Source organism: Taudactylus pleione, unplaced genomic scaffold (genome assembly GCF_031769625.1).
Source record: "Taudactylus pleione unplaced genomic scaffold, aTauple2 ptg001314l, whole genome shotgun sequence".
NCBI classification, from domain to species: Eukaryota; Metazoa; Chordata; class Amphibia; order Anura; family Myobatrachidae; genus Taudactylus; species Taudactylus pleione.
In genome coordinates, this window is record NW_028285714.1 from 2,377,083 (window position 1) to 2,388,235 (window position 11,153).

At 42.7% G+C, this 11,153-nt stretch overlaps 1 pseudogene; it reads left to right on the top strand.

Annotated features, from left to right (window-relative positions):
- Positions 1-10,089: 10,089 nt before the first annotated feature.
- LOC148443206 (uncharacterized) lies at positions 10,090-10,934 on the top strand (annotated as a pseudogene).
- Positions 10,935-11,153: the final 219 nt, after the last annotated feature.

An 11,153-nucleotide genomic window follows, 5' to 3' on the forward strand; every position in this document is an offset into this window, starting at 1 on the left:
GGTTGTTTTTGGTGTTGTTTTTGTTTGGCCAAATTTGATTGCTTTGGACTTTGAAAAACCCCGTTAGTTTTTGTGCTTGATCCGGTGACTTGTTTGGTTTGGTTGGCCGGGCTTTTGTCTTCTTCCTAAATCCAACGTTATTCAAAGAATCAAGTAAGTGTGCCAGCCTACTGCATTTTGTTTTTTATTTTTTTGGGATCAACAATTGTAAAAAACATTCATTTGTTTGTTTTTTTTGTTAAATATTTCTTAAAGGTGTTTAACACTCCATTTTGGACTTGAATCAGGTAAGTGTCTATTTATTCAAACCTACACTTATTTATATATATAATTTTTTTTAATTTTTATAACCAAAATTTTGGGGAATATTGTTTATTGATCTATTTTTAAATTGTAATTTTGTACATTTAACAACAATTCATATTTGCGAGTTTAAAAATTAAGCATGGTTTTAACACTAAAAGTAGTAATATTGGTTTGACCTCCAAAAACGTTTGTTTTTTTTCCCTCTCATTTTAAAATCGTACAACAAATACACATGTAGTGATTTCCGAAGATGGCACTGCCCGACCCTGTAAGAATATGCACCATTATTATAAAGAGAAGTATTTTTGCACAAAATATCAAAATACACTCTGGAGAACCAATTAAAAATATAAATTTAACTTTACAGAGTGATGTTGGACAGCTAATAGTGGCCATGTTGACCCCCACCAACCTTCCTTAGTCTCCTCCTGGGCATAGGCATAGGAGGCGTGCAAGGGCCAAGATATATAGAACATGTGTCACCCTTTTTGGAATGCCTGATGATGTGGTTGTAAACACTTATCGCCTGCCTCCAAATATTATCCTAGACACTCTTTCAATAATAAAGAATGATCAAGAAAGTCAGATTAACATTCCTACAGCAATCTCACCACTTACACAGTTGTTGGTGGTGTTACATTTCTGCACCTCAGGTTCCTTCCAAACCTCTGTGGGGCTGGTGGGTTGCTTCTCCCAGCCCTCATTTTCACGGATCCTGAGGTGTGTGCTAGATGCATTTTTCAATCATCTAGCACATTTTATTAGTATGCCTTTGGATATAGAAGCCCTTGTTGTGGTAAAGCAGAAGTTTTTTGAAATTGCAGGCTTTCCACACGTCATAGGGGTAGTGGATGGCACTCACATAGCACTTCAGCCCCCGGCATGCAGGGAACAAATATATAGGAACCGCAAACATTACCATTCCCTAAATGTAATGGTGCTATGTGATGCCTCCCTCCAGATCCTCTCCCAGAATTCAAAATTCCCAGGCTGCAGCCATGATGCATATGTGATCCAGCATTCAGGGATTTGGCCCAAATTAAGCACACTGCAAGCTGGTGACGCGTGGATTCTTGGTAAATAAAAAACAGTATGTCTTTCTAGTAATAGTGTAAACAGGTTCTCATGGTAAATGTATATCTTTTGGTGTCCCATTTCCATCAGGTGACAGTGGATATCCTTGCACGCCCTGGCTGCTGACTCCTTATTTGACTCCCACACCAGGGCCCCAAACTCAATATAATGCCGCATTTACTGCCACCAGGCAGGTGGTGGAGCACTGTATCGGCCTTTTAAAGGGCCGGTTTCGGTGTCTCCATCACTCTGATGGTGTACTCATGTACTCGCCGGATATGGTTTCTCGCATTGTGGTCATGTGTGGGATTTTACACAACATTGCAATAAGGAGTCGAGTACCCATGCAGCCAGAGGAGGCCTTGCCAGAGGAGGGCCCCCCGGAGGAAGGTGTTGTGATGCCGTCGGGGGGGGCCAGACGCGATGATGTTGTTTCATGTTTTTTTAGGTATGCATATTTACATTTTTTGGAAAAGAATATACAATTTTGCAAAATGTATTTTAATGTGTCCCTTTTTCTTTTGTTTTCTTTTCCTACCAACAAAATCACAACACTTTCCAAAACCTGCAAAAAAAATGGAACCCATTGGCAATACCCTGTATGTTTTTGGACAACTAACACATTTTGCACGGATATCCCCCAACATGTTTAGTTAATTTGCCTTTTGTTTTAGTAATTGATATGTTTTCCATTCCAAAATCTTTGTTTTTTACTATAGTTGTTTATGTTTGACTAAGCCAGATTTTTAATTAAAAGCCTGTTGGCAACATGTTTGTTATGTAATAAATGTTTTAAATGAATTAAAAATGTTGTTGTTTGTTTGTTTTTAAAAATTGTAAGCCATTTTGAGGTGTATAATGTATGCCAACCCATAATTGAAAAATAAACAACATTACTGCAAATTTTCTTAAGGTTTATTAATACATGTTTTAAGTTCTTACACTATGGAAAGGCACCCACCTTTGTTCCTAAATTTTTGGACATGCAGAATTACACCCTTTAATGTGTGGCAAAAAAGAGGACAAATGTTGGAAATAACAAAACTTTATTTTTTTTTTAAATGTCATAAAAATGTAAAAAACAAAATAAAAACAACTACACATCCTCCAAATGCCCCACTAATCTTTGGAGGCAGCAGTAGGCCTGCATTAAGTAGCCCAAGGTCTCTCGCAGCTCCTCCCGAATTTCCCTCAGGATCTGTGGAAAATTAAAAAAAAATGAGGATTAAATACTTCATTACAATTAGAAACATTTGAACATTACACATTATTCAAAGTACCAAAAAGTGTTTAAACACACTGATGTTACGGTGTGTTTGAAAGTATCAGACACACAACATTATTAATAGGTTTCTACTTTTCTGTTGTTCAACTAATTTGAAACCCTAACTATGTGGCATAAGCCAAAATCCACTATGATGATGTTACAAATAATGGGAGGTGTATTCTTAAGTCATGATGGCCATATCCTTAAAACACAATGCACGTATTCACTTCTAGAATGTTGTTGATAAACCAAAAATAGAATGTGTTGGTTTGCTTTGTAAAACATCACTTTGCCTAAGTACATTAGTACATTTTAAACACAGTGTACACAACATCAACAAGGGTAGTCTGGTTCCTAGCACCTTGCCAAGTTTGGTGACAGGTTTTTTTACATTGCAAAATACTAATCCAAATGTAATCATTATTTCCTAAAACTCCAATACATTGATGAAAAACCAATAAACCTATATTTTTGAGGTCCCCAAATCAAAAAAAGGGCCAGCCACTAAACATAAGGTCGTAATTCTGAAAAACAGCATTACTGTGCAATGATGTTGAACCCCATACAACAAATTTTCAAAACAGCAAAAAAAGGTCACAAATTTGTCCAAATACATGGATAACAACAACACCCCAAAAACTTAAATTATAAAAAACATACCCTGAGAGTGTTCCGACACAGCAACAGATGGTGCCGGAGATCCTTCGGGGGAGGGAAAATATTCGGGAGTGGGGGGAATGGTTGAAGGGGAAATGGAGCAGGAAAGATCACAGGGAGGGGAGATTTGCGACATTTGGGATGAGTGGGCAGGGGAGGGAGGAAGACTTGGGGAGGATTGGAAGAGGGAGGGAGGGTTACTGGGGGAGTATGGTGGTGGGGAGGGAGGGCTGGGTTGAGGAGATGCAGGTGAGGGCAGCTGGTTTACAGTAGCTTGTCTTTGAAACTCAGCGTGCCCTTCTCTGTCTCCGCTGGGCCTCTAAAATGTAAACATAAAATAATTAAAAAAAAGATTAGAATTTCGGTTACACAATACAAGTACACATTCTGTACAACATACAGGAGGGTTTTTTAACATTGACTAAAATAATTGGCAAAGGAACATACATTTTTAACAGTCCACTAATTAATACTTTTAAACAAACGCATACTTTCGTCTGCGTATTTGCGCCCGCAAATTCACGAGGAGCGCAAGCGAACGGCGGCCCAGGTCCGACCAGCGCCGCTCTAATTTGGCAATGTTTCTCCTATACCCTGCTGATCGGAGGGCTCGCCTCACCTCCACATAGGCCGCCCGCTTTGTGCGATTCAAAATGGGCGGCACAGCCTGGGTAATACGCCTGTCCATGATGTTTACCAGGATAAGCAACTCTCTCCTGGTAAACGCTGCGGCTCTCATGATGGCAATGGGCGATTTTACAGAAAATATGAAATATACATGAGGTACAAAAAAGATGATTGGCTAAAATATTTTCACTTTCCTCAAAAAAAACACTATTGGCCAATCCTTTAATCATGTGTCCCAAAAAATAAGGTCACATTTGATTGGCTACAACACGCAGTGTGCAATTGCAAACATAAGAATGCACTTGATCCTAACGCAAAATGCCCATGCATTTATAAAGTTAACACAAATAGCAAACGGACATTCACAATTAATAAACCTTACTTTGTTTTTAAAATTGTGTGAAAAAATAAGAACGGAGAAAACAACCACGAAATGAACAGTAAAGTTTATTGACACATGAGAAAAAACTCATTTGAAAGAACAGCAAGAGTTAAACACTTAATTAGATAATTGACAACAAGCTAATAACAAGCTGATCGATAGTCCATGTAAACATGACATGTGACCATCAAAACAGCACATACGGCCGCAAACATCAGAACATAATTAGCATACAGCGACTGACAGCGCCTGACTACGATTGACTCGATCGTTCGTTCAGATCAGTCGATAGCTAGAGGAGGTGCAGTGCTAACGAATGGGCGTCACTTTGTTTACGATGCCCCGCCATACGATCGGATTTTGCGGTCGTTGATCGTACGACCGTGCGGCCGCAACGACCGACTCTGAATGAGGTCCATTGTCTCATGTGTATGCCCCTTAAGTTATTGTGAGATGTGAGGTGGTCAAAATTTTATGGAAATGTTATTGAGGTTAATAATAGGATTGGGTATGATATGCCAGCTGTCGGGATGCTGCTGGCCAGAATACCAACAGCGGCATCCCGACAGCCAGAATCCCGACACCCATAGCAAGCAATGGAACTAGTAGCCAGTGGCTTGCACTGGGGCCCGCTGTGGTGCAGAGGCTCATAGCTACTGCACCCGCCAGCAGTGTCCCCCGGGCCCCACAGCATTTAAGTGTAGTGCAGACCATAGTGAGAGCGGTGGTCCGCACTACACAGTAACAAACACACCGCGAGACTCTCATTGGCTGCTGAGTCCACGGAGGGAGCTGGCTTGAGGTCACTCATGAGCTCCACCTTCTGGCTTCGCCCACAGCGGATGCTGGGAGAGACATCATGACGTCTCTCCCATAGTGCAGAGTGGGCTGGGAGGAGTGGACAGCAACAGGATTCAGGTAAGTTGTGTGTTTTTTTTTTTGTGTGTGTGCGTAAGGTGCACAGGCACTGACACTGGCACTGCATAGGGGGTGTGCTACTGGGTACACTGTATAGGGGGGTGTCCGCTACTAGAGGCACTGTATGGGGGGACTGCTACTGGGAGCACTGTATAGAGGAGGTGGCCGCTACTGGGGGCACTGTATAGGGGGGGCTACTATTAGGGGCAATGTATAGGGGGGACTACTACTGGAGGCAATGCATAGGGGGGACTACTACTGGGGGCACTGCATAAGGGGACTACTACTGGGGGGCAATGCATAGGAGGACTACTACTGGGGGCACTGCGTAGGGGGACCACTTCTGGGGGCTCTGTATAAGGGGCACTACTGGGAGCACTGCATAGGAAGGACTACTACTGAGGGTACTGCATAGGGGGATTACTACTGGGGGACAATGCATAGGAGGACTACTACTGGGGGCACTGCATAGGGGGACCACTTCTGGGGGCTCTGTATACGGGGCATTACTGGGGGCACTGCATAGGGGGACAACTACTGGGGGCACTGCATAGGGGGGCCAAAAGCATATTCTTGCACATGGGCCCACCACTCCCTAGTTCCGCCACTGCCCCTACCCTAACCCACCCCCCCTGGTGCCTAACCTTACCTCCCTCCCTAGTGCCTAACCCTAACCTCCCCCCTAATGCCTAAACCTAACCTCCCCTTCCCCACACCCTAAACCTAACACCCCCTCCCTGGTGCCTAAACCTAACCACCCCCCTAGTGCCTAAACCTAACCTCCCCCTCCCCATACCCGGTGCCTGACCTTAACTCTCCCCCTAATGCCTGATCCTAACCCTGTTTTATTTTAAAGTCCCTTTTGAGTGCCTTCCTTTCTAAAAAAATATACATATATATATATACAGCATGTATGCATATATATAATTATTTTTCTATAGCTCCACCCCCAGTATCTCCACTCATAGTTCCTGAACTGATTTTTCCAGAAAACAAACCCTCCTAAAATCAAACAACTATTAACAAAAAGAAGAGTAGAATCCTCCTCTTTCGTAGATACTAAGTAAATTGCTAAACCATTTGCAGCTCTAGTTGGAGAGTGGTATGGTAGTTACTGTAGTCATAAATAAATTCCATTACCTAAGTATTTGTGGGTAACCAAACAGTCTGATTTACTCAAAAAAATACTCAGATACTTGATATGGTACCTCCATATTTTTAGTCCACATCAGTCACTAGTTCTGTTATAAAATAAGATTATTTGTTCTCAGAAATAAAAGTACTGTTTACTTGCTCATGAATTTTGGAAAGCTCGCTAGGACCACAGAGTAAAAGGTCATATTCCAGGATCAGCCCACTTCTCCAAGGAAATCAGCTGCCCAGGGTTTTGGTGAATCATGTAATTGTGGCCTTGTCCCCTCCGATACTGTGCATTGTGGAATTATTGGGTGGGGGGACAAGATCACACAGTTCATAGTGCCACAACACCTTCACTTCACAACTGGGTTTTACCCTCTGGTTTAAAAAGTCAGCAAGTATGCTGTACAACTCATTTCAATGTTATAACATCCTCCAGCTGTTAAGCTAACATAGTAGAACTGATGTCAGTGTAAAGTACTCATCTATCATGTAGTCAGATAAGATAGGGTTTCTACTTCTACCTTTTCCCTGAAAGCAAGTTAATGGAATCACTTTTGAGCAAACCCTTCTTATATGCTTGATAACCTCCCAATGACTTAAAACAGCAGCTCATACTTCAATAAAACTTAAGTTGTGACTTTAAAAGGATGCATAAAAATGGTGATCAACTGCGGATACTCCTCCATCTAGCATTGGCACAAGGCAGTTAACATAGTTCCCGGTATTACATAGCATTTAACATAACGTTTATTACCCAATGCAGAAAAAGGATTTTACATTTATGTCGCTACGGAAATCTGATTATTTTTTTATGTCACCTGGAGATTCTTGACAGCAGCTCTACATAGATCAATAGTAAGTGATCTATTGCTAGCAGGCAAATCAGCTAGTATTAGATGACTATAAATGTAAAGATACACAGGAGGCATGCCCTGCGCTAATATGGTCCATATAAATGATAAAAGTAATTTACAAACACCATCTCCCTCTTCAGTAGCCCTCTCAACTGATGTCACCCATTCTGGGTGACATATTTTGCATGACTGACATACTGTACAGCATTTGATCCTGAATGTGGTCACTCCTGAGCCTGTCACCAAATACATGGTTTGTACAAAGCACATACTGTATGTGGTACCCCAGAACCTAGGTGTGCCTACTGATGCTAGGTCCTTGTTTATTTACTATGCTGGGGCTCTGGACCTCACATGGGTAACCCAGAGCCAACAGGAGAAGAGAGGAGGAGTGATTAAGTGGTGAACAGCAGCAGGTCACATGACACAGAACCGGTTGAAACCAGCTGCAGGTGGCTGAGGTGGACAGTTAAGGCAGTTACGGGGAGTCCAGTGAGGGAACAGCCAGCAAGCAGTCCTGCGCTGTGAGGAGGTTACCTGAGGGTGTCTCCCTTTGGTTGTCAGTGAAGGAGATGTCAGAGAGGCGGCCTCTGGACACAAGAAAGGCAGTGAGGGATGTAATTGATCCTCCTAGAGCAGTGATTCGAAACCTCAGTCCTCAAGGCACACTAACAGTCCTGGTTTTAGTGATATCCATGATTGTGCACAGATGGTTAAATCAAAATAACTGAGGTACTAATTAAGTCACTTGTGCTTAAGTATGGCTATCCCCAAAACCTGGACTGTTTGCCTTGAGGACCATGGTTGGGAACCCCTGTCCTAGAGGCTGGTAGGGAGGCGGTACAGGTGGCTCAGCACAGACAAATCTCCATAAGAGGTGAATGGAGGGGGACCTTCTCCCTCACAAAGACTGAGTAGGAGGCGGCTCCCTTTTCCTGATGGGTGGGCAATACAGAAAGGTGCAGCATCTCTAAGGGAGATAAGCAGGGAGAAAGAACTCCTCCAGAGACTTCCCTCTCCAGGACAGCTGGATGAGCTTCTGGACCAAGTCTATAATCAGTCACTCCACACAGCCCGCACTACATGTCTACTTACCTGCTGCAGTTTCCAGAGACTGCAGGAATGCAATGGGCAGGGAGCACCATAGCTATTCAGTGCACCAATTGATAGCTGGATACTGTAATAGTGCCGAATAGCAGTGAGGACCCACTGTATAAAATACCATCAGTCGCAGAAAACAGTAGGCAGCCTAAAGACTGGCAATTCACTCAGGAGAGTGGTTCACACCTTAAGCCTTTTTCAGCCGTGCAGGAGCTATTAATCCGTCAGTCATCAGCATAGGCAGAGACAGCTTAGACAGCCATTACAAATTGCAGCAGCCAGAACTTAGGGAGACACAACCTGGGTGCCAGATTGCATTCATATAAACTAAGCTAGAGGAGAAAATAGTTAGCTCCATTTACACAATGAACTGCATCACCATCTCTGTCACCGCTGACACAACTCTGCTCATTAATATGATATCAGCAAGTGCACCACCTTTACAGAGAGCACCGAATGGTATTATAGACAGTAACTTGCATGCATGCAGCGAGTATTAGGAGAGAGTAAAGGAAACAGAATTCAGTTGAACAGGGCCTGATTCAGAGCCGCCCGTAAGTGGCCGCTCGTTCGTTCCTACCGATGTTCGCACAACTGCGCATGCGTACGGATTTTAATACGCATGCGCGAACCAGTTAGTGCGGCCGAAAATCGTGTGCTCGCTAAATAGCGAATGTCTGCTATTTTGAGTGACAGGATGAGGCGTTTGTGGGTGGTAACAGGGGAAGGTGCTTGAAAACGGGGAGTGGAGATCCGAACGCAGGCGTGCCAAACGGTCAAAACGGGCGTTTTAAGGGTGTGCATAATTAACAAAGCAGCGTCATCGACCACGTCAGTTGGTTGTTTTATAGTCAGAACTGCTCGCATGATTGTGGTAGGAAAAACCAACCACAAGAATAGCGAGCAGTTCATACGCCGTCCAATGTACTCGATTAATCTAATAAATAGCGGACATGACGTATGATGCGAGCGGCCAGGGGGCATTTTTTTCAAAATTACGATCGCATGTTTTGTTCGCTCATTCAGACATAGAGGCGTGAACAGACCGCAAAGAGCGAACAGGTCATTTAAATAGCCAGCCCCTTTTTCTGAACGAGCAAGCGCAAATAGCATCCGGCTCTGAATCAGGCCCACAGTACCTAGTGGGGCAAATTATTTTGCATATTTGTAAAATATTGTGGTAATATTTATGTTTGCTGACTTGAAAGCCTGGTCAGGTGAACCAGATTTATTGTCAACTGTCTTATGATAATGTTCAACTGTTTGTGTTTACTGAATTAACCTATTAATCTACAGCTTCCCAAGGCTACTGTTATCACTGTAGAAAAGGATATACAGCCATTCCAGCGATCGAGAGTAATAAAACATAAATTTGTTTAAGTGTGTTTTACTAGCTAAAGAGGATTTTGACCTGTTGATGCATGCCATTTGCAAAAAACGTATTTATTGTGTGAAGGTAACGTTTAATAAATTCAAACCCTTATTTGAAACTATACTGGTGACGATCTATGCCTGCAACTATCTCCCTACCTCTCCAATACATCCAAAAGGACCAAGAGATCTGTTTAGTCCTGGTAAGATAGAACACCATTGCACCACACCAGGATTAATCTATTAGCAGGTTATTACATTTGGCGTCACGAAGGATTTGGAGTCTAAAGTAACGAGGTCCATAATTGCAGACAAAGATGTCAAGGAAGCAATCTACTTTAGCAGATTCACCTAATAGTGAACGCAGTAGACTGTTATGTGAAATTCCAGCAATGACGCAACTCAATCCAATTACATTACTCTGCTACTTTGGGGCCCCTTGGCTCCCAACATACAGTGGAGATATGTATGGGTCAGAGGGAAACACTTTGACAGAATTAAAAAATTAGATAAAATCAATGTTTTGCGTATACCCGTTAAGTGAAAAGCAGCAGATTGAGATATTGATAGGCCAACTCAAAGGATCAGCTCTCAGGGAATTACTTTATGGCCACTGGAGAGGAAGCAGAAGGTAGACCAAGTCCTACAAAGACTAGCCACCACATTTGAGATGCAGACCATCTCTGAATTAAAAATTAAGTTCTACGGCCGGAAACAACAACCAGGAGAGACACTCCATGATTATGCTCTCAGTCTATAGGAGGCATTGAATGCTGTTCAGGCTGTGGATGACCAAGAAATAAGGAATACGGATGAGGCTCTAATTTTCCAGTTTATTGAAGGAGCTAATAGAGAGGTGATAAAGGCCCAGCTGAGAATGTTAAGGTTGCAGTTAGTGAACCACTCATTCTTAGATTTTAAAGAAGCAGCAATCACGGTTATAGGGTCCAATGCCAGTCAAGAATCTGTCTTCCCAAAAATGCTAGGCTACCAGAAAGCATCATATTCCTCTGGGAACAAATATAGTAACAATGAAAGAGCGCGAAATACAAAGGAACTGGTGGGACTGAGTGTTCAAGCTCCAACTAGGGATCCCATGCAAGCCTTGAAAGGTCAATTAGACGAGTTGGTATTTGGCATGACGGAGATGCACAAAGAGATGTGCCAATTATCCCAACAAAAAACAACTATCATTGGAGTCGAAATGGAGAACCAACAGAAGATGCACCTCCAATGATTGGTGGGAACCACTCCATGGCAATGGGAAGAGAGAGACTAATCGCTTTGATTCACAAGGATGACCCATCTGTGGGAGATGCAACCAGGAACATTGAAAACAGAAGTCCTAAGGCTGAGGACCAGCCCTCAGGAGGGACATACAGAATAAGTCCACTGATGGAAGGACAAACCAGAGATGTAAGTCCAGGCTCAATATTACAGAACCAAATAAAATGTA